The sequence below is a fragment of the Saimiri boliviensis genome, chromosome 10, assembly GCF_048565385.1.
Source record: "Saimiri boliviensis isolate mSaiBol1 chromosome 10, mSaiBol1.pri, whole genome shotgun sequence".
Taxonomy (NCBI): domain Eukaryota; kingdom Metazoa; phylum Chordata; class Mammalia; order Primates; family Cebidae; genus Saimiri; species Saimiri boliviensis.
The window spans coordinates 62,699,479-62,724,233 of NC_133458.1; positions in this window are offsets into that span (position 1 = coordinate 62,699,479).

Genomic DNA, 24,755 nt, shown 5'->3' on the forward strand with positions numbered 1-24,755 from the left:
CATTCTTTTCAAGTCCCCACAGAATATTTAGTAATACAGATCGTATCTTAACCTCAATAATTTTATTTTGAGACAGGGTCTCAATCTTTCACCCAGGAGCAGGTGCAGTGGCATGATCATGGCTCACTGCAGCCTCAACCTCCCAGGCTCAGGTGATCCTCCTACGTCAGCCTCCTGAGAAACTAGGACTACAGGTTCATGCCACCATGCTCGAGTAATTTTTTTGTATTTTTTTAGAGACAGAGTTTTGCCATGTTTCCCAGTCTGGTCTTGAACTCCTGTGCTCAAGATATATGCCCACCTCCGTTTGACAGAGTGCTGGGATTATAGATGTGAGCCACCATACCCAGCCAACAAATATAAAAGGAGTTGAAATAATCCATAACATGTTATCAGATAAGTATCTTTAGTACATTCTCAAATCACATTAGAAATCAGTTCAAAAAGATAGAAAAATTGTTCAATATTCTAAAACTAAATAATGCACATCTAAATACTGTATGAGTCAATGAGATGTTCCTTAGCAATGGCAAAAATTAAAAAGTAAATAACACCAGATTCTGCTGAGAATGTGGAGAAACTGGATCTCACATATTGCTGGTGGGAGTGTACGATGGTAAAGCCACTCTGGGAAAAAGTCAGGTGGTTCTTTAAAAAACTGAAAGTACAACTACCATATGAGATAATAATTGCACTCCTGGGCATTTATCCCAGAGAAATAAAAGACTTAAGTTCACACAAAAACATGTGCACAAATATTTATTGCTACTTTATTTGTGATAATCCCAAAGGAACTCAGTCTAGTTTCCAAACGTCTAAATGTTCTTCAGTGGCTGAATGGTAAAATACTCTGTGGTACATCCCTACCATGAGATACAATTAAGTAATAAAAAAGGAGCAAACTATTGACACAGGAAACAATGGATGCATATCCAGAGAATTATACCATGGGGAAAGAAAGTCAATCCCAGAAGGTTGTATATAGTATGATTTCACTTATTTAACATTAAAAAAAAGACAAAATTGTAGAAATAGAAGACATGTTAATGTTTGCTAGGGACTATGAAGGACTGAGGATGAAAGGAAAGTATGTATGACTGTAAAAAAACAACACAACATATCTGTGGTGATGGAAATGTTCTGTCTTGAATACCTGTGTCAGTATCTGGGTTGTGATGGTGTAAGACATAAGAATCAAAGAGTGAGATAGATTGGAAGAAAAGAGGAACCATGTTGCTCAGGATGGAACTTGAGACTTAAAAAATAAATCCAGAAATCAGAAAGAGTGGACTTCATATCCAGTAACTGAGGATCCCACATACAGCCTGGAGATATAATCCATAGAATAGAGGAAAATAAATGAATGGAGGATGAAAGGAAGGAAGGTGTGTAGGAAGAAATATTGAGAGATGAAATATAGAGGGAAAGTAATAAAAATACGTAGTTAATGTAAGTACTTACAGAGCAGAATAAAGGAAAAGAAAAACAGTTGAGAGATACAAAATAAGATGATTATATTATAGTTGAAAGGAAAATGCAGTATGCTTATCCAAAGACACATGCTAAGATGTATTGATAAAGGCGGCCCTTTATTATTTAGGAGGAAAAAGGTGTAAAACTTACATGGATAAATTCTTGAGAACTTAAATTTTACTATTTATCAGGTAAAATAGATACTGAGGATATTGAGAGAATGTTTAAATAAAGAAAGGCAGCATGTTTCTGGGTCGAAAATCCAATAAAACTGTTTGGAGTATTTTGTTTTAATCATAATCTGTGGAGAGCCAAGAATTCAGGACCAATCTAAGATACATGATGGATTGTAGTTAAAGCCACCGATATCTATTCAGGTCCCAACTGTCCAAGTTAAGTAGATCCTCAATTTATGTAAATAGAAAATTAGAAAAAAAATATATGTGGCTGAAATAAGCAGCAGTGGCATTCCATATGAGGCCTGGTATTTGCTACTGAAAGTGTGATCCATAGTCTAGAGTTCCAGGGACCATCTCAGAGCTGAGAAATCTCAGGCTTCACCTGAAACCTGATGATTCACGTGAGAAGCTGTGGTCTGATTATTTCTACTTCGGAGCTAGATATGTATGGTATATGTTCTAGATAAAAAAATATGTCAAGAGGAGGAAAATGTGATGATGTGTAAAACATTAAGAGCTGCCACGTTCTAAGGGGCTTCACTCTGTTGCTTCTGTTTAAGTCAGTGTAACTAATATATCACCACTTATCCACAGTTTCCACTATTCTATTTATTACTATTTTAGATGTTTGGTTCTCCTAGCAGGCAAACTCGAGCAGGCTGTCATCACCCACCTTCATTAAAAAATAAGATATACTAAAATAAATTTTGAATTTTTTAGGCATCAAGGAAAAGGAAAGATAGTATAAGTATTCTAGTTAGAAAGTATTTTATTTAAAAGAAGGACAATGAGATTGTATTCAGCCTTCTCCATAACAACAATTGGCTAGGGACGTTATATGAGATAGCATAGGTCCTGGCTGATCAGGTGGATATAAAATATATTCCTCCATGCCCCAGCATTTTACAGAAGTTCTGTCTCCTTCTGATGTTCAGGATCAATTACTCTTATCTAAATTGTGACTCCTTTGCTTGACTTCTTATCTTGATGTCAGATCAAAGTGATCAGGCAGGAGGCATAGGTTAAAATTTAAATTTAATGTAACATAGAAACTCTGGTGGAAGTGTTTCTTGTTTTTATTTCAGTTTTCTTCTAGGAACAAGGGGCAGAAAGCACAAATTCTTCAAATGAGTCACAATGAATGACTATAAGCAGGGCATTTCTCATGTCTACTTCTAAACTTCGGTTCACAGAACCATGTATTTTACCCATTGGAAGCACGATGTATGTAGAATAATGGTTGCATTCTATTAGATAGTTAACCATATTCATAGGAAATATATCTAACTTATAGTCTCAGCTGCATCTTTGAAAGGCAGTTCCGTCACTATCAAGTCAGTAGCTTCTGGTGGTACAAATGTGATAGCACCAGCATATCTATTTTCTGTTGCATTTCCTTTACTTTGAAGTCTGTGCCTTAGATTTTATTTATGCAGTTTACCGGGTTTGCTGTATGAGATACTCCTTATATCCTTGGATAGAAGTGCAAGAATGTTGAACCCATACTCGGAATATTTGTTTATTTTGGTAAAGAAGAATCACTGTTCTTTTACTAGAGAATGGGCCACCCTCAAGGGATGGTATCGCATTATGGCAGTTCTATGCCTGACTAGTTTGACAAATTTAACTTTTAGCAGTACTGCAACTACATCAGTCTTGTTGGATAGGAACCCATGCTGTTGGATTCATGAGAAGGCTGTTATTACTATCACGGGTATCAATCTTATGGGCCCATTGGTGTGAGATGAAGTATAGGAACCAGAACTGCATTGGCAAATAACATAGAAGTCTGGACTTTCTGACTTTAGAGGTCTAACAACACCAAGCACTTGCATGACATCTCTGGCTGCATGTTACTTCATGTCACCTGGTCAGATAGGCCTTCTCATTCTGGCCAATCAGAACAGTAGGAGCTGGTTTTTAAATATGATATATTTCTCTGCCAAAAGAAAAGGCATGCTCTGGAACAATAAGATTGCCTGTAAGCTGTATCTTGAATATTTTCCTTCTTCAAATAGCTCTAGTGCTATACAATCCCATAGATTATATGGTTTTAGATGGCCGTGAACCATTAACAGTTAGTATTTCCTGCATGTAGGAAATGTCTGTCTTAATCCTGAGTGAGGATCTTGACAGAACAATGCCCATTACCACATGTGTGTTTGTTGTTAGTGAAAGAGCACTTTAGTGCCACTTCTTTTTTTAAATAAGAGCAATTAGACAAAAATTATAAATGTGATAAATTTATTCCATTTGTCCAAAGAATTCTAATACTTCTGAATAGAAAGAAGTAGTGCTCTAATTTATAAGGAAGAAAATGTAAATATTCATTAAAAAGGAACTAAATACATATATTTTTAAATTAAATAACAAACCCTCAAGAGAGATATGATGTCATATATTTATGTTAATTAATAAACCAAAATAATCATGACATAATATGGACATTAAAAGACTTGTTATTAAACCCCTTTAGAATATTATTTCATTGTATACATTTCCTCTATATAAAATCTATTATATTTTAATGCCATAAAGAATATACTGCTCATTATTAGATCATAGCTCTTCTAAGAGTTTCATTTTCCTATTTTTTTAACCAAACAAGTTAAATATAGGCAAAAGACAGAGAAAGACATTTCATCAAACATAATATATGAATGTCAGGTAAGCACATGAAAAAATATTCAACACAACTAGCCCTTAGGGAAATGCAAATTAATATCACAGCTATGCATCACAGTATACCCATTATAAGAGTTAAAATTAAAAAAAAATACCAAATTATGATGAGGATATAGAGAAACTGCATCTCTCAAGCATTGCTTATGGGAATCTAAAATGGTGTAGCCATTTTGAAATTGGTTAACAGCTTCATAATAAACTAAATGTGCACTTAACATATGACCCAGCAATTACACTTCTAGGCAACTATCTCAGAGAAATAAAAACTCAGGTCTACACCAAAACATGGATACATTTTTTATAGCTGCTTTTTTTGTAATAGCTCTAAACTTGAAACAACCAAAATATCCTACAGTAGGTGAATAGTTAACAAACTGGTACATGCATACCATGAAATATCGCTGTAATAAAATGGAACACGCTGTGACGTATGATTTGTCTAGAATGGATTCAATGGCATAATTCTGAGTGAAAAAAAGCCAGTCTCTGAAGGTCATATACTATATGTTTCTATTTATATAACACTCTTATAATGGTAAAATATAGAAATGGAGAACCTATTAGTGATTGTAAGTGTTAGGCTAGGTGGATGGATGGATAGGTGGGTAGAACTAAAAAGGAGTTGCATGAGGGAGCTATTTGACGTAAGGAAATCATTCTGTGTCTTGATAGCAGTGGTATTTATATAGATCTACACATCTCATTAAATTACGTAGAAGTACACATAGGTCTTTTGCCAATTTCCTGAGCTCGGTATTTGGTATTATATACAATAGATAACCAAGACTTAACTAATGAATGATGCTGAGTTACATAAGCCCTTTCCGTGCTGTCTTTGTAACTTCTTGTACTCCAAATTCTTAAACTATATTCAAATTGTAATAAGAATACATTTGAATTCTTTGAAAAATAAATAAACAGGCTCACTGAAGCCAATAAGGTCCTTCTCAGGAATTATATAAAATAGAGATTGAATAAAATGTTTTGGGAAGTAAACTCTAATAAAATAATAAATGGACATAAGTTCAGAGTTTTTCCTTCCTTAAGTGATTTCCAGAAACCAGTAGATAGAAATGATTAAAAACAGAATGGGGCTATAAATGAAAAAAAAAAAAAAGTTTTAAATGTTCTACTTTTAGTTAAAGGAAACAAAAAAAATATTCAAACATAGCACTGGCACTTTGTCAATTTTCTATTTTATGTGAAAGTCATTTGAAGTCTATATTGGTTAAATACACTCAGTAAATCATAAAACATTTGAGTTACAGAAAAATGACTCATTTAAAAGCTAAATGATGCTTTTCTAAGTAATCATCTTAAATCATTTTGACAAGTTTTATAATGATAAATTTAATTTTTTTCTCTATCCCTTGATGGATATTTTAAGTCAGGAAACCAAAGGACTGAGAAACTTAGGCTAATTTGTCATTTGAAAAATCACAGAAAATTATCTGTTATGTATTAAAGACTTTATTATTTGCATTAACTGTTTGTATTTGTAGAATATTTTTCTTCCAGAGTCTACTTGTTCTGATGTTTGTTTGAAGCCTTGAACCTTTTGTGCAAATGATAGCAGTTGGTCGAGTAGTATTGTTCCTTGGGGAAAACTCAGAAACAAGAATGGTAGGAGCAGGTGTGCTGATACCCTATTGCTTATAACATTTTGGAATTGTTCCAATAAATTTGTTTGGGCTTTGAGGGAGAGTTTCTAATATTTGAGTTCTGATTCCTTTAAGCTGCATCAACATGGAAATCTCAAAATATTATTTTGTTTAAAATTATAAACAATGTCTAGTATTTTTTCCTTGAATGGATCACCTTCCACAGCTTCTTTGGGCATTATTTATTAATTTTATGACATGATTTGTCATTTGTTGCCATATCTTCCTTTTCTATTTATTTAGATAACCAAAAAAATTATGACATGAACACCCATCTTTTCAATTTTGAAATTTAAAAAATCTATTTCCATGTATATGTGACATAACTTCATATTTTAATTAAAGTGATATCTAATGGGAAAAGAAGAAAGATATAAATTGTCTGGACATCCAGACTGATGAGTTTGGAATTCAGATTCAAATATTTACTGACCAATAACAATGAGATTGGCACTTTATTGAGCACTCTACGTACTCTATTTTATACTATGCCTCACAGTATCTGTGTGAGGTAAATATTACTAGCTCCCTGATTTTACAGAAAAAGAGTCTGAGACTAAAAGAGGAGAAATACTTTAAAAACATTTGCACATATAAATAAAAGTAGCCTTTTTCAGTTGTAATTTCTAAAATGTATTTGATTGCATGTTTATGTAAACACCTAATTTCTGTATTATACACAGTATAGTTAGACTAATGCAGTGAGATTGATTTGTGACTGTCGTTTATGAGCATAAGACTAGTTGTATTTAAACAACCAGCTGGAGAAAATTGGAAAAAGAAATATACCTCTTTGGTTTTTGATATATGGATTAGTAACAAAGGTATCTGATAGAGAAATATCTGTACCTATATTTCTATATATGTCTATCTGCAAATTGATGTGAATTTCTTTGGGGTGTGAAATTACTGTCATATGTCTGTTTTCATTTAAATTTGTGAACAACTCTTAATCAAGGTCTTAAACATCAACAGACATCATCTTTCTCCCCACAATCTTTACCTGGCAATAGCTTTACTTGATCACAGTCAAATACTCCTTCAGTCCCTCTTGCTTTTCTTTTAATCTCTCCCTCTCACCAGACTAGTTTTAATTTTTTTCTCCTTTAAAACTCTGTTCATTTTTTGGTATAAAATCAAATTTGAAACTTACTAAATTCCATTATATACTCTTCTTGGCTGATGAAAGATAACTAATGAAAGTGGTCTAAAAGAGCCTACAATGAGGTGAGTAAACTAGTTCTACATAAAGTGTTATCATTAGAATTTTATAAGATGTAGAAATACAACAGAAAAAAATTCTTTTGGCAAAAATTAGTGTAAAAAATAATGTCAAAATGAAAAGTCTGGAAGTTCACACAGAATAAAATGTATAAAGTGGCAATCAGTATATGCAACTATATTATTTATTTTTAAACTTGAATAAATTCCTAGGGTTTAGAAGAAATTGTAAAGATATATAAAAGAAGCAACTATTAAAAGGTATGACAACATAAAATAACTTTTCTGTATTTTAAAGTATATATATAAGGGAATTGCTTTCTTAAAAATGTTTCTTGTCCCCTAGACAAATGGACAAAATGCATTGGATCCTAAATGTACTCTAGAGGTACAAAAAAGGAAGTGGAGGAATTAAGAGTAGTTCAGATGTTTTGGCAAACAATCGGGATTAATAGATGAAAAATGGTGATTCTCATTCACTCAGAATGGGGGTATCTGGCTCATCGCCAATACTGTACCTTGGTTTCCCAAAGAACTATAACCAGGCAATAAGGGTGAATTGGAAATACACTGGTCCTAAAATCCTAGTTTTAAAAGCATCTTAAACCTTATTTGCGTTAAAGTGATTTGCCACCAGATACCCTTAAAAGCATAGGTAAATCCTATTTACAAGAAGCTAACATCATCTCAGCCTCCAATTTACTTTGACATTTTCTAAGCAATATAAAAGTCAATAAAAAATAATTAGAGGCAAGTTAAATACACGTGGCTGATTCATACAATGGGATGTCACTTGGCTACAAACAACACTGTTGCATGCAACAACATGGTGAATCTTACAGGAAGAACACTGAGTTTAAAAAAAGACGCAAACAAATACAAATATAGGCATATCTCAGCAATGTAGTAGATTTGATTCCAGACCACCACAATAACATGAATATCACAATAAATTGATTCACATAACTCTTGGTTTCCCAATATATATGTTATGTTTATACCATCTTGTAGTCTATTAAGAACAAAATAGCATTATATCTAACAATGTACATACCATAATTAAAAATACTTTATTGCTAAAAATTGTAATAATCACCTAATCATTCTGTGAGTCAATCTTTTAGCTGATAGACGGTTTTCCTCAATGTTGATGGCTGCTGACTTATCCAGGTTTTGGTTGCCGAAGGTTGGGATGTCTGTGGAAGCTTTTTAAAAAAACAAAAATGAAGTTTGCTATGTTAATAGACTCTTTCTTTTAAAAAAGATTCCCTCTACCATGCAATGCTATTTGATAGCATTTTACCCATAGTAAAACCTCCCTCAAAATTGGAGTCCATCCTCTTAAACCTTGCTACTGCTTTATCAGCTAGGTTTAGGTAATATTTTAAATATTTTCTTCTTACATCAACACTGATCACAGCATCTTCACCAGGAGTAAATTCCATCTAAAGAAACCACCTTCTTTGCTCATGCATAAGAAGCAACTCCTCATCTGTTTAAACTTGATCATGAGATTACAAAAATTGAGTCACATTTTCAAGCTCCACTTTTTTTCTTGTAATTTCTGCCACATCTGTAATAACTTCCTTTACTGAAGTATTGAACCATGAGGGTTCGAATCAACTCCTTTAAATTCTTGTTAATGCTGATATTTTGACATCTTCCCATGAATAAATAATATTCTTAATGGCATATGGAAAGAATTCTTTCCAAAGATTTTCAGTTTATTTTGCCCAGATCCATCAGAGGAATCATTGTCTACAGAAGATAAATATGTTTACAAAATTTATTTGTAACATAATAAGACTTTAAAGTGAGAATTACTCCTTGATGCATTGGCTACAGAATGAATGTTACACTAAAGGACATGAAAACATTAATCTTGCACATATCAGAGCTCTTGGGTGACTAGGTACATAGTCGCTAAGCAGTAAGACTTGGAAGGAATCTTTTCTATAAACAGTAGGTCTCAACAGTGAGATTAAAATATCAATAAATCATGCTGTAAAGAGATGTGCTGCTATCCAAGCTTTGTTATCTATGTATAGAGAACAAACAGAGAAATTTAGCATAATTATTGAGGGCTCTAATATTTTGCAAATGGTCAATGAGCTTGAGCTTCAAGTCAACTCAAGGAACCAGCTGAATTCACCCCTAACAAGAGGGTCAACCTGGCTTTTGAAGCCTTGGAGCAAGGCATTGATTTCTCCTACCTAGCTATGAAAATGCTAGGTGATATTTTGTTCCAATAGAAGGCTATTTTATCTATCTTGAAAATCTGCTGTTTAGTGTATCCACCTTTATCAATTATATTAGCTAGAAATTCTGGATACCTTGCTGTACCATCTATATCATTACTTGTTGCTTCCTGTTGCACTTTTATGTTAGGGAGATAGTTTCTTCTCTTAGAAGAACTAAGAAAGAAACTCTGCAAGCTTCAAACTTCTTTTCTGCGGATTCCTCACCTTTCTCAGCTTTCATAGACGTGAAGAGAGTTATGGTCTTGCTCTGGATTAGACTTTGACGTAGAAGAATGTCATGGCTGGTTTCATATTCTATCCAGACCACTAAAATAGCAGTGAGCATGTATCATTTTGTTTGTGTGTTCACTGAAGTCGCACTTTTAGTTTTCTTCAAGAATTTTTCTCTTGCTTTCACAACCTGGCTGTTTCATGCAAAATGTTTAGCTTTAAGCCATCATGGCTTTTGACATGCGTTGCTCACTAAGGTTAGTAATTTCTACTTTTTGATTTAAAGTGAAAGACATGTGACTCTTCTTTTCACTTGGACACTTAGGGGCCATTGTAGGGTTATTAATTGGCCTAATTTTAATATCATCACATCTCAGGGAATAGGAAGACCAAGAAGAGTATGTTATACCCTTGTTTTAAAAGTAAATTTCTGAAATAAGGAAGTTCAGAAGATAAGTTAAATAAACTTTAAGTATCCTAAATCTCTTTGTAACTGCTAAGATTAATGAATTTAGATGCATATGTACAGATATGAAATTGTTACCATGCACATATGTAGGTTCACTAAGCATGTATATAAATATATTTACAGTCACTTGAGCACACAAATACAGAGAGAAAGATTTTAAAAAGAGAGGAGGAAGAGGTTTTTTGTTGTTGTTCAGCGTTTCTAAAGATACAAAATTTCCAGAAGGGTACAAAAGAAACCAATGAAAATGGTTGTCTCTTGGGTAGATTATTGTGGTTCTGTGTAGAGGAAAAAGACTCATTTTCATTTTTATTATCTATACTCTTAATAAATGCAGTGTTCTACTTCATCTACTTTTAAGTTTAAAAATTAATTTCAAAAACACTCTAACTCCCTAAAACCTACACCGTTTTTGGATGGCTTAATAAATTTTTTTCATGAAAGCATATATACCTTTCAGTTCCTTATGTATTTTGGATATTAACCATTAATAGACATATAGTTTGTAAATATTCTCTCCTATTTTGTAAGTTATATCTTCATTCTGTTGATTGTTTCATTTTCTGTGCAGAAGATTTTTATTTTGGTGTAATCCCATTTGTCCATTTTTACTTTTGCCGCCTATGGTTTTAAGGTCATTTCCAAAAATCACTGCCCAGAATGTCATGGAACTTCCCTTATGTTTTCTTCTAGTAACTTCAGTTTCAAGTCTTAAATTTCATTAAGTCTTTAATCCATTTTGAGTTTTTTAAAATTATTATTTAAGTTCTGGGATACATGTGCAGAGCTTGCAAGTTTGTTCCATAGGTATACATGTGCCATGGCAGTTTGCTGCACCCATCAACCCATCATCTACATTAGATATTTCTCCTAACGCTATCCTCCCCTAGCCTCCCAACCCCCAACAGACCCTGATGTATGATATTCATCCCTCCCTGTGTCCATGTGTTCTCATTGTTCAGCTCCCACTCATGAGTGAGAACATGTTGTTTGGTTTTCTGTTCCTCCGTTTGCTGAGAATGGTAGTTTCCAGCTCCATCCATGTCCCTGCCAAGGACATGAACTCATCCTTTTTTATTGCCGAATAGTATTTTCAGTCTGATGTATCAAGAAAGCAAATAACTCAATTAAAAAATGGGCAATGTATCTAAGTAGATGTTTCTCAAAAAATGAAGGAAAAAGACAATTATACATAAAATTGCTCAACATCACAGACAAATGCAAATTTAAACCACAATGAGCCATCACTTCACACTTAGAATGGCTAATATAAAAAAGACAGCATATACTGTGTTGGGTAGGATATAAAGGGGAAATCACACACACCATTGGTGGAAATGTAAATTAGTACAGCCATTATAAAAACAGTATGGAGGTTCCTCTAAAAATCAGAAATAGAGCTACCATATGATCCCCCTACTGAATATTTATTCAAAGAAAATGAAACCAGTATGTGGAAGAAATGTCTACACTCTCATGCTTATTGCAGCCTTATTCACGGTAGCCAAGATATAGAATCAACCTAAGTATCCAACCGAAGGTGAATGGATAAAGAAAATCTGGTATATATACACAATAAAATACTATGAAGCCCTAAAAATAAACTCTTTCATTTGCAACGACATGGATGGACTTGAAGCACATATGCTAAGTGAAAAAAGCCCAGTACAGAAAGACAAATACTGTATATCATTCATATGGGAACTCTCCCCAAAAAAAAAAAATCTTATATAAGTAGAGAGTGGAACAGTGGTTACCAGGGACTAGGATGGTGGTTGTGGTACAGCTCTTGGGGAGATGTTTGTCAAAGGCTACAAAATTTCAGCTAGATAGGAGCAGTAACTTCAAAAAAATCTATTGCACAACATGGTGATGATTATAGTTAGCAATATAGTATTGTTGAAAAATAGAGTGGATGTAAAGTTTGCTCCCCACAAAAATAACTATTTGAGGTATGCTTATGTTAATTAGCTAGATTTGGTCATTCCATAGTGTATATATACTTCAGACATTATGTTATGAATGGTAAATATAATTTTGTCAATTTAAAATAAAATTGAACACAGAAAACCACATATATTTGTACTTGATTTTCTCATGATTTCTTCTTTCATTTTCATGAAAATGTTAATGAAAAATAAGTTACAGAATATATATCATGAATAATTTTAACTATTTGCAGTAAAGAAAAATATATCACAGTGTTAATGGTGGTTAAATTTTCATTTTAGAAAATTTATACTTTTAATGTTTACCAGATTACATATGGTAATAGTGTGTGATTTAAATATATATATATTTATTTTTTAAACTATCTCTTAATTTCTGCAAAGATAAAGAAAATAAAACTGTTCACTGAACATATTTTCAGAACTGAATGTTTTCTATGTTACGTAAAACTGAATGTTTATATATTTTAAAAAGTATCCCCAATTCCTAAAAGATTAAAAAATAAAACTATTTATTTGACATATTTTCAGAACCCTTATTCTGTTGTATGCAAATTAAGGCCTATGTATAGGACAATATACATTAACTACATAAATAAGTTGATAGGTAAAGCAAACCAAATGAGTAAAAGTACTGCTTCAATTTGAAACTGTAATATGCATTTTTGTTTATTAGGTTGTATATGTTTAAAATGATCTAACATTTAGCTGGAGTTTATTGTCTTTAAATTTTAAAGATGCTTGATTTGGTAGAATAAATCAACCCCATACACCCTATTTTTTGGCATATTTTTGTTGTTACTAACCCGGTGGTCTTCACAGTAATATGGCTCAGCAAGGTTTAACAAATGTAAGAACTATGATAAAGTATAAACAATACTATTTTTCTAAACATTTACGGTTTTACTATGGGTTCTCTTAAAATTTTCTGAGAAGGAGGTGGTGATTTTGATTATAGCTTTGGTATTATCACTAGCACAGTAAAATATATATAGCAAAAAATATATATATATAGCAAAAGCCTTAGGGAAAGGCTGCCCCTTGGGTTCAGAGCTGTCATTCATCTATTCAAGCTTCAGAAATGTCTTAGCTTTCTTTGTTCCACAAGAGGCTTACTGGAACCACTGCACACTGTGTCAAACTGCAGGCAAATCCTTTATCAGCACATCCTTTTGAAACTGTCATTGAACTGCATGGACCTAAGGAGTGATAAGCATTAATAATACCCTGTTCCTTTTATCCCTCTGTCTTTCAGTTTTATTGCTGGATTCTTTATCTAAACTTAGGTTTTATAGTCTAGACAAATGCAATTCTCCTTGCCTTCAAAAGTGATGCTTAACCTAGCTTGTATTGATATGCAGGATTTTTTAACTGCTTATTTTCTAAAGTAATAAATGCTTTCTTGTAAATAACCTTGGGCTTCACTTGGAAATTTTCAGTGTCATGGATCACAATATCTGAAACGAGACACATCATAAAAACAAGGCTTCTAGAACTCCAGAAATGGATAAATGGCTAAATTGGACATTCCAAGTCATTGTTATATTTGCTTTTTTTCTGTAGAAGCATACACAGGTACAGACTCACAGATACACATATTTATGGGCCTTAATAATGTCCAGTGAAAATTAAATAGTGAATTGTCTATGATAATACTTAAAAGTTAAAACATGACAAGTATTTTTAGGCCTTTTTGGTCTATTATTATAAGAATTGCAAAATTGTAACATTTTATTTTTATCAGTGTTTTAATATTTATCTTAAATATAAAAGATATAATGTATAAGTCAAAATCACTATATGAAAACCACTTTATATAATTAAAAAGTGCATTATGCCATTTTACTTTGCATATATATATATATATATATATATATATATATGAAACAGTGAAGACTTGATTTGACAGACTTTTATAAATTTCAATTGTTTTTAAGAGGTACAAGTAATACTAAAATAAGCATATGAAAATATTTGCCAATTTCTAGCAGATATTTTTACATGTCACACATGAAAGACATATGCATAATTATAACACTAGATAAGTTGTATTAACCATATGCCACAGTGATGGGATGATGGGTTAATCATAAAGCAGAAGACCATCCTAAGAGACCATCATTCTCAAATTCTTATTCAGAGTTTTTTATTGAAATCAGACTAAGTATAAGATTTTAAACATTTCTATTTTTATTTATATGATGTGTAATTTAATATTAGCAAACTAACACCACCAATGATAAGGAGGCTTTGAAAAAATAATTTTACCTATTCTATGTTTTTACAGATTTGGGCTCCTTTAACATATGCTTAGGAAGACATCCTTTGAAGGTGCTTTGGCTTAACAATGTGGGTGGGTGCCTGAATGTATGTGTGTGTGTGTGTGTGTGTGTGTGTGTGTGTGTGTTGCTGAGGCAGAAGTGTATCTCTTAGGGTACCTAAGAAATAAGGTACTGTATGACATTGAATAGTTATTTCCTTAACTCTCTCTTCTCTACTTGTCTTGGTTTGGGCAAAGTTGACAAGTTGGTGAAACAACATTCTAAAACAATACTCTCACCACGTCCTTAATTCCTTAGTATCTCCCTCCTTCAACCACACCTGCAAAGCAAAACTCAAATTGATCAATGTTGAAGTTAAACTTTTCTGCTCTAAAACTCTAAGAATACAGTTTCTAAAGGTATCAGTCAACTTTATAAATGTGAACCATTAGCCACATAGGGTCTAGAGCACCAAGATCCTCAGCACTGTCCTTCAATCCTTTTGCAAATCTTCGTTAGTTTTAGTCATACTGGCTTCTTCCTTCTTGACTATAAAGCTTTATTTATCCCCTCGAGGCCCTCATCCTTCCCTACTCTAAGCAAGTTTCTCTTTTTCCTGCTTACTGAGAAAAGCAAGAAAACCTCCATCTCTTTCAGCTTCCTTCTTTCCCCACAAACGTATATACAATCATATTGCTTTTAATTTCCTTTTTTCTAGTCTGCAGTCTGCATGAGGGAGCCTCCTTTATTTTGCCTAAGAACAACCACCCTGATAAGCGCTTTTGCATCTTCAGTAGGTCTCTTAGTCTCTTCTATGATACAAGTCTTCCTTTAGCTTTTGTCCTTGCTTTTGATGTCATGCTATATCTCTTCTGCATTCAGTTCAGTTTTCTTAAAAGTGTAATATGTGTTTATTGTTTGTGACCTTAGTGCCCATTTACGCAAAGCCCACTGAATTCTGACTTTTCTGAATTCTGAAAAATTCTAACACTTTTCGAATTTCTCTTGGAAGGATCGTCAATGACCTCTTTCTGTTTTTATTGGTGTTTTATGATTTCTCCGCAGACATTCAACACAATTAATGAACCAAACCCAAATAGACACTTTATATTTTTGAGTTTGTATTTTAAAATTTGTAATATATTTGTAGGCATAAATGTTATAGAAGAGATTTCACTCATTTTGGTTATATAGTTTGATGAGTTTTAGTAATTGTGCATATTTAACCATCATTAAAATTAAGGTACAGAATAGTTGCCTTACCCTCTAAAGATTCTGCCTTGGGCATTCAATGCATTTTCCTGATCCTGTTCCCAGGCAACCACACATCTGACTTCTGCATTTATAGATTTGCCTTTCTAGAATTTCTTACAAATGGGATCAACACTATAAAATCATTTGTATTGACTCTTTTTACGTAATGCAATGTTAAGATTCAGCATGCTGTGAATACATTTATATCTTACTCCTTTTCACTGCTAAGTAGAATTCTACAGTATGGATAGCAAAATTTGTGTATTCATTTGTCATGCTGTTTCTAGTTTATTGATTATTATGAATAATAGTGCTATAAATATCCTCCTGCTGGTCTTCGTGTGAACATACATTTTCCTTTCTCCTGAGTAAATATTTACAAATGAAACCACTGAGTCATATGGTATATGCAAATTGCACTTTGTAAGATACTGCCAAATGTTTTTCAAAATGCATATATCATTTTGCATTCCTTCTAGCAGTCTTTGAAGGTTCCATTTGCTCTGCATCAGGGTTTCTTGACAATAGCACTGTAACATCTTGGAATGAATAATTCTTCGTTGTGGGGGATTTCTTGTGCATTTTATATACTTAATAGTATCTTGGGCCTCTTCTCCCACTAGATGCCAGGAACACACTTCGCCCCTCCATCTGTGTTAATCAAAACATGTCCAGACACTATCAAATGTTGACCAACTGCAAAAATCACACAAGTTGTGAACCACTGCTCTGCATTCTCACCAAGACTTTGTTAGTGATTTAACTTGACTATTTAAGTATATCCACTGTGGTATCTCATGACACTGTTAATCTATATTACCCTGATATCTAGCATGGATGTAAAGAAAGGCCACCCAAATGAGAACAAGCAAAGGCTATTTATTATACAGTTTTTGTTTGTATACAGTTTCTCTTTCCCTAGAATCTTCACTCGTTACTTAAGTAAGTGCCTTTTTCCCCACCTCTTTTATTTTAGTGAGATTATGTCATATATTCTGATACCATTAAATTATTGTCTTATATTGTGCATTATATCCTTGGATCCCCTAATTTTTGCTTTTTCTGAGTGTTATATAAATAAGAGTTTGATATGTAGCCACATCAGATTGTTTTGTTTACTGAGCAATATGCAGTTAAGATATAACCATGTTGATAACTCATTCCTGTTATCCCTTAAGTGTTAAATTATAACTATAGCAATTTGTTGGTCCATTCACCTGTTGAAGGGCATCTTGGTTGCCACTAGTTTTCGGCAGGAATAAACAACGTGCTATAAATTTTCACATAAAAGATTTTATGTGAATGTAGGTTTTTAAAACAGTTAAATACCTAGAAAGTTTATTGCCAGATTATGTGTTTGCTCTGTTAGAAACTGACAAACTATCTTCCAAAATGGACATACCATTTACATTCTCTCCAGCAATGAATAAAAGCTCCTGTTGCTGTATATTTTTACCTTTTATAACCATTGTTAGTTTTTAATTTTAGCTATTTTGACAAGTGTGTGGTTGTATCTTATTTTAACTTGTGTTTCCGTAATGACAACTGATGGTTAAGTGTCTCTTAATATGCTTATATGCTCTCTCTGTATCTTCTTTGGTAAAGTGTGAACATTCTGGGTACGAATCCATTAACAGATAAATGTAATTTACAAATATGTTCTGCTGATGTGTGACTTACTTTATTCTTTAAAATTATCATTTGCTAAACAAAAGCTTTTAATTTTAAGAAGTCCAACTGGCTTTATTTATTCTCATAGATTGTGCTTTTGGTGCTATATATAAAAATTCATCAAACCCAAGGTCATTCAGATTTACTTTTATATTTTCTTCTAGAATTTTATATTTTGCATTGTACAAGTAGGTCTATGATTCATCTTGAGTTATTTGCAAAATGTGGGAATCCTGTGCCTAGGTTATTTTTATTTTTGCATTTAGATATTCTATTGTTCAAGTAAAAATTTTTTTAAAAAGACTCTTCTTTCTCCATTGAATTGCTTTTGTGCCTTTGCCAAAAATCAGTTGTCTGTAATGCAAGACTATTTCTGGTCTTCCTATTACTTACTTCCATTGACATATGTTTCCATTCTTTCATTAATAACAGGCTGTTGTGGTTACTACAGCTTTACAGTAAGTCTTGAAAAGGTGTAAAGTAAATCTTCCCATTTTGTTCTTTATTAATATCTTGCCGTTCTTTATAAACTTTAGAGTCAGTTAATAATTAGAAAAATGCTTACTCGGATTTTGACTGGATCTGCATTTTATCTGTAGACCAAACTGGGAAGAACTGACATTTTCACAATATTGAGTCTTCCAATCAATGATTATAGACTATCTTTTTACTTATTTAGAAAATCTTTGATTTTTTTAATCAGTGTTTCAAAGTGAAAATTCTGTGTATATTTTGCCATTTTTGTACTGAGGTGTATTAGGTTTTTTTGGTAGTATTCCCTGCTTTTGTTATTGTATCTCTTCCTCCCTGTCCCCCTTTTATGCCTTTTCTTATATTTAAGCATTTTATATGATTCCACTTGATTTCCTCTTTGAGTACCTCATTGGTATTTCTACTTTCAAAAATATTGTAGTGGTTGCTCCAGGCTTATAATCCTTACATAAACTATGCTCATCTTCAGATAACACTATGTCAATTTATATGTGAGGAGGTATTACAGACTATTGCCAATTCTTCTTTTTTCCCTTGTGATATTACTGTAATTTATTTTATGTAACAGTCTAAGCACCCAATTTATTGTTACTATTATTGCTTTAAGTACTAACTTCTTAGATCAATTAAGAATAAGAAAAACAAAACATTTTAGTTTTCCCTCATTTAATTCATCTCTAGCACTCTTCTTTATGAGATTCAATTGTATGACATGTATCATTATCTGGAAAACTTTTAACATTTCTTGTATTGCTGGCCTGCCTGCAATATATTCTTTGTTTTCTTTTTTTTTTCTTAAAAATTTATTTTTCTTCACTCTTGAAAGATAAATTTGTTGAACATAGAATTCTACATTGACAGTATTTTTTAAACACTTGAAAGATTTATTTCCCCTCTCTTCTTGCTTGCATGGCAGCTGATAAGAAATTCACAGTCATTTTCATCCTCCTTTTCTGTAGAGAAGGTACTCCCTAGTCACCACTGGCAACCTTCAAGATTTCATCTTATATTTGTATTTGTTGTTTTAGTCGTATAAATACAGTTTTTACAAGTGTTTTTTGGTATTCGTGTTACTTGATCATTATTGAAATTCCTGAATCTGTGTTTTATGTCTCTCATGAATTGTTTTAACAATTAAATTCAATTGTCTTATTTTTTCTAAAGTTTTAAAGATTTTTTTAACTTCATATCTTATAAATAAGTAAAACAACATAAAAATAACAAAACAAAACAAATTTAGAAGTATCAATATTCCATCTTTATTCTCTTTACCTTGTTCTCCCTTCCCTGATGGGTAAAACTATCATTGGGGCTCAGAAAATGATGCCTCAAAATACAGTGTTTTGACATGGTGAACAAAGAAAGCAGTGATACTGTCTCTCTAACCTTCCTTTCTCCCTCCTGTCTCTCAACTCTTTGTCATTCCCAAAGCACAAGAGGAAGCTATTATCTAATGTTTCCTTTTCTATCTGGAAACCAGACCCACTAAATTGAGGAGTGCAGTTGTCTTTGATCTCTTCCCAGAAATTTTATTAACCAGAGAAGAGTAAAACCCATATCAAAGAGGAAGACACTGAAAATTAAACACCACACCTAGAACCCAGACCAACTTTGTCCCAAACCACTGTTTATTCTACAGTTCTATTCAAATTCCAGAGTAATTCGCAAGATAAGGTCTGCTCCTGGGACCATTCATTCCTACCCCCAAAATTATTTAATCCTATACCTCCATTTTTTTCCTTTATTAAAAAAATGGTATATATAGCCAGGCATGGTGGCTCATGCCTATAATCCCACCACTTTGGGAGGCTGAGGTAGGCAGATCACTTAAGGCCAGGAGTTCAAAACCAGCCTGATCAACATAGTGAAACCGTGTCTCTACTAAAAATTTAAAAAATCACCTGGACCATGGTGGTGCATGTCTGTAATCCCAGCTACTTGGAAGGCTGAAGCATGAGAATTACTTGAACCTGAGAGGCAGAGGCTGCAGTGAGCTGAGATTGCACCACTGTACTCCAGCCTGGGTGACACAGTGAGTCCTTGTCTCAAAAAAAAATTTTTTTTTTTAATATATAAGCACCTGCAATTTACTGGGTTATTAATCATTTGCCAACAATTCCCTTGTGCTGTGCATACTAAATACAGCTGTATCCTTTTTCTCTTATTAATCTGTCTATTTTCATTTTATTATCAGCAAACCTTAAGAGTGCAGAGGGAAAACTTTCCTTTGGTCCCTGTAAGGTCTTCAGTACTTGATGTATCTTTCCATTTCTTTTTATTTAATAGACTTTATTTTTTAGAGAAGTTTTATATTCATAGCAAAATTGAGCAGAAGACACAGACATTTCCCATTTATAGCTGGTCTACACACATGCATGATCTCCTACTCTATCAACATCTGCCATCAAACGGTGCATTTACTGCAATCAATGAACCTACATTAATGAACCTATCATTATTACCTGAAGCCCTGAAGTTATGTACATCAAAATATCACATTGTACACCTTAAACATGTGCAATTATTAATTTTAAAAATGTTGCTCCCAAGATTATACTGTGGTTCACTTTTAGTGTTGTGTATTTTGTGGATAGGACAAATGTATAATGACATGTATATGCCATAATAAGATAGTATTTAAATTTTTCTGTGCTCACCTAGTTAACTTTGTTCCCACTCTCCAACCTTTGGTAATCACTGATCTTTCCAGTGTTACCACAGTTTTACTTTTTCCAGAATATCATATGGTTAGAATTATATGGTACATAGTACTTTCAGGTTGGGTTATTTTACTTAGTGACATGCATGTAAAGTTCTTCTATGTAATTTCAAGGCTTGAAAGCTAATTTCTTGTAGTGCTAAATAATATTCCATGGTCTGGATGTACTACAGTTTATCCATTAACCTACTGAAGGACATCTTGATTGTTTCCAGGTTTTTGCAATAATGAATAATGCTGCTATGCATTCATTTGGAAGTTTTTTATGAACATAAATTTGCAACTTCTTGGGTAAATACTGAGAAGTTCAATTGTTGGATCATGTGTAAGAGTATATTTAGTTGTGTAAAGAACTGCTAAGTTATCTTCCAAAGTTGCTCTATCATTTTGGATTCCCACCAGTGTGAATGAGTGTTCCTGCCGCTCCATATCTTGCCACCCTTTGGTGTTCTTAGTGTTCTGGATTTGAGCCATTCTAGCAGTGATCTCTCACTGTCATTTTAATTTTCATTTTGATATACAATGAGGATCACCTTTTCATAAGTTTATTTGGCATCTGTATGTCTTTGGTGAGGTGTCTGTTAAAGTCTTTGACCTATTTTGTAATCAGGTTGTTTGTTTTCTTTTCATTGAATTTTAAAATTTCTTTGTATATTTGGCTAATAGTCCTTTATCAGATGGGTCTCTTTCAAATATTTCCTCCCAGCTTGTTTCATACCTTTGAAATTTGTTGACAGTGTCTTTCTGAGAGCAGAAATTTTAAATTTTAAGGAAGTCCAAATTTTCATTTTTTAAAAATACATCTAGCCTTTGATTTTGAATCTAAAATGTCATTGCCAAACAGCCAAGGTCATCTAGATTTTCTTTTATGTTATCTTTGAAGAGTTTTATAGTTTTGCATTTACGCTTAGGACTGTGATTTATTTTGTGTTGTGAAGGTCTGTGTGTAGATTCTATTTTTGGCTGCATGTGAATGTCCAGTTACAGCATCATTTCTTGAAAAAACTATATTTGTTCTGTTGTGTCTTTGTTCTTTTTTCAAAGATGATTTGTTTACATGTATGTAAGTTTATTATTTCTGGGCTTTCTATTTTGTTCCATTGATTTCTTTATCGGTGTTTTCATCAATACGGCACTGTCTTGATTTCTTCTGCTTTGTAGTCAGTCTTGAAGTCAGGAAATGTCAGTCATCCACGTTTGTTCTCTTTTGATATTTTGTTGGCTATTCTTGGTCTTTTGCTCCTTCATTTAAAATGTATGATCAGTTTGATATATGTATCAAAAGATCTATAACAGTTGTTAGCTGTAAAATAACTTGCTGAGATTTTGATTGGGATTGCATTGAATCTATATATCAGATGAGAAAGAACTAATATCTTAATAGTGTTGAGTCTTTTTGTACTTGAACATATAATATCTCCATTCACTTAGTTCTCCTTTGATTTCTTTCATCAGAGTGTTGTGATTTTTCTCATATAAATCTCAAATACATTTTGCTGTATTTGTGCCTAAGTGTTTCGTTTTGGAAGGTGCTAGTGTAAATTGTATTGTTTTTATAGGGATCCATGAGTCCCACACATTGAATGCCAGAATGCAGGGATCCATGAGCCCCACATTGGGCACTAGAATGTAGGGAGTCAGCCCTACATCACCCATGGGTACCCAGAGTTTGGTGGCAACAAGGGAATGAGAAAAAGACAGATTAAGAGAGAGAGTGAGACCATGGGGCCATTACTTATTACTTAGGAGTAAACAGTGAAGGCCCCAGCTCTGATCATCCACACCGTTTAATTACAATCACTTTGATCTACAGGGTAGGGGTAGAGTGATGGTGGAGTGAATCAGTGAGCCAGAACTGGTGTGTCATCTTAAGGACTGGTAACAGTGGGGGTTTGGGAGTTCCACAAAACAAGAACATGTGTTTATCTTTAGCTTATTATCTATGTGCAGTTGATGGAACTCGGGCCTTACAAGAGGCTATAAGTCTGAATACATCATGGTGCTATGAAGGGGTTTTACGTCCTTGAGCACAATGTTTATGGTAACAGAACCAAGGTCACCCTGCACTGGAACATTAGGCATGGAGAGGCCTTTCTCCTCAGAGGCCTCCTGTGGCCTTCTGCAGTTTGTTGTTCCTTTTTATACGTTATTCATAACCAATTTATGTAGACACTCTGTAAGTCCTTTCTCCTTTGCTGCTTTTCCCAACATTTTTAAACTTCTAATTACATTTTTACCTTGCTGATACATAAAAAAGTGGTTGACTTTTTTATCTTAAATTTTTATTCTGCAACATTGCTGTATTTGCTTACCAGTTCTAGATTTTGTCATTTCTTTCAGATTTTTTACATAGACAATGATCTCATCTATGAAAAAAGACAGTTTTAATGTCTTCTTTCCCTTAATTTCTTTTCATGCCTTATTGAATAGTTAAAACTTATAATACAAGATTCAAAAAGAGTAGCAAACAGAGATATCTTTGCCTTATTCCTGATCTCTTAGTGGGAAAACTCACCATTAAGTGTGATGTTAGCTGCAGGTATTTCTTTTGGGGGTGGGTGGGTTACATATTCTTTACCAAATTGAGAAATTTCCCCCCAATTTCTAGCTTAATAAGAGTTTTTGATGAGTGTTAGATTTGCAAAATAAATTTTGTATATCTATTGACAGAATCCTGTGATTTTGTTTAATTCTGTTGATGTGATAGTTAATATTAATTGAATTTTTGATGCTGAACCAGATTTGCATACTTGGGATAGATTCTATTGGGTCATGGTATATAATTAATTGTATTCATTATTAAATGTGATTTGCTAATATTTTGTTGAGGATTTTTATATCTATGTTCATGAGAGATATTGGTGTGTAGTTTTTTTAGTAATGTCTGTTTTTTATATTAGAGTAAGGTTGGTTTCAGTATGATATAAAAGTATTTTCTCTGTTTCTATCTTCTGAAAGAGATTACAGAGAGTTGGTAAGACATCTTCCTTAAAATGTCAGAATTTACCAATGAACCCATCCAGGTCTTCTGCTTTCTCTTTTACAAAAGTTATGAAATACTGATTCAATTTATTGAGTTGCTATAGACCTATGCAGATTGCTTATTTCTTCTCATGTAAATTTTGACAGATTGTGTCTTCCAAAGAATTGGTCTATATTATCTACATTATCAAATTTGTAGATAAGAGGTTGCTCATAGTATTCCTTTATTATCCTTTTAATGTTCATGTAATCTGTAGTTATTTCCCCTTTTTTGTTCCTTATGTCAGTAGCTTCTTTCATCTCTTTTTTTCCTATTTAGCCTTGCTAGAGACTTACTGGTTTGGTTGATCTTTTTAAACAATCACTTTTCAGTTTTATGTTTTTCTCTGTTGATTTACTCTTTCCAATTTCTTTATTTGTATTCTAATTTTCTAGCTTTCTAAGATAGAAACTTAGATGATTTATATTGTAACTTTATTCTTTTTTATTACATGCACTAAATGCTACAAATTTCCCTGTAAAAACTTTTTCTGCAGACCACAAATTTCAATTGCTTAATCTATTGATTTTTGTTTTATTGATTATTATTTAATGAAAGGGTCTTGCTCTGTCACCGAGGCTGGAGGGCAAGTGATAGAATCATAGCTAACTGTAGTGAAAAGCTCCTGTGCTCATGTTATCCTCTCACTTCAGTCTTCATAATAGTAAGGATATAGACATGCACCACCACACAGCTAGTATTTTTTACATTTTATTATCTTCTAGGGATAAGGTCTTGCTATATTATGATGGCTAGTCTCAAATTCTTGGCCTCAAGTGATCTTCCCACTTTGATTTCACAAAGTGCTGGGATTATAGGTGTGAGCCACTGCTGCTGGCCACGTATGTTGATTTGACCTGTATTTTGATTTTTATTTAGTTCAAATTTAAATAAAATGATATATTTTTTTTCAACCTGGGAGTTATTTAGAACTATGTTGTTTAACACCTAGGTATTTTGGGATTGTTCAGCTATTTTTCTGTTACTGATTTCTAGGTCAAATCCATTGTAATGTGATAACAGAAACTACTCAATTTCTATTTTCTTAAATTATTTAACTGTATTTTATTAACCAGAACATGGTCTGTCTTGGTGAATGTTTCCTGTGAAATTGAGAAGAATATGTATTCTGCTATTGTTGGATGAAGTAGTCTATAGGTATGAGTTCTATCCAGTTGACTGATAATGTTGTTTATTTCAACAATGACCTTACTGATTTTCTACCTAT